Raw genomic sequence first — 1,103 nt, forward strand, 5'->3', positions numbered from 1 at the left:
ATATATATATATATATATATATATATATATATACATTCATATATATATACATGTGTCTCTGTGTGTGCGCGCGCACATGCATTAAGAAACAGTGAGAGATCGTGGGAAGGCGAGATATTTTTGTCCAGTCAATGAAACTACAGATGAAGGTCAAGTGAAAACACTTAATAAAACAAAAACACTGGAGGAAAAGAGATTTGTTTTTACGGTCAAGATTTATTAGTGATATACAAATTTATCATTTGTTCTTCCTCGGTGTCTTAGTAACGTGCATACAAAGTAGGGGCAGATGTGTGATTATGCAACAACGTTCTCACCGTGTTGATACTGGCTGGACAATGAGTGGACAGTGAGTGGATCGTGAGAGAAAAACTTCGTCACAGTTAAACGGTCAGAGTGCATGTGTAACGTGTTGTTGTTCTCTATAATTGCACTGTTGCGCTAAGGCTTTCGGCTACACATACATAATGACTGTTATATATGGCACCACATGTATAGTAGTCGCAGTTAGTCGTTTGATTTGTGTGTACTTTATTAGTAAAGCTGCAAAATCTCACAAAGACTGTTATTTCAGCGTTTCACGTTCCACAGTTTTGGTTGAGGATGGAACAAAATATGGTTATATGCATAAATATAGAATTATGTTGATAGATACACATTTGAAAACGGCTTTGTTTCATTGGTCCTTTCAAGTAACGTTCTTTTTCAATAACTGATTATATATGAAGTTACAATTACAATTTAAAATCATGTAAAAATCGAAAAACACCTTAAATCAAGCATTAGCTTTAGTAGAGGTGGGGGAGAAATCCTGTATACCCAGGGTCAATTAATTAATGGTAAAAAATAATAAACTTAAATAAATTTTTAAAATATGTCCGTTTGAAATAATAAACATTTACAAAGAACTAACATCATAAAACTACATATACATTTAGTAATACATACACATACCAACAAACATATATATACATATATACACTAAACGTACAAACGTTGGTACATGCTTGCATACATATACAAATAAATACAGGTAAAACATAAATATATACAAATGCATATATAGGTATCTACACACACACACACACACACACACACACACA

The sequence above is a fragment of the Octopus bimaculoides genome, chromosome 8, assembly GCF_001194135.2.
Source record: "Octopus bimaculoides isolate UCB-OBI-ISO-001 chromosome 8, ASM119413v2, whole genome shotgun sequence".
Taxonomy (NCBI): Eukaryota; Metazoa; Mollusca; class Cephalopoda; order Octopoda; family Octopodidae; genus Octopus; species Octopus bimaculoides.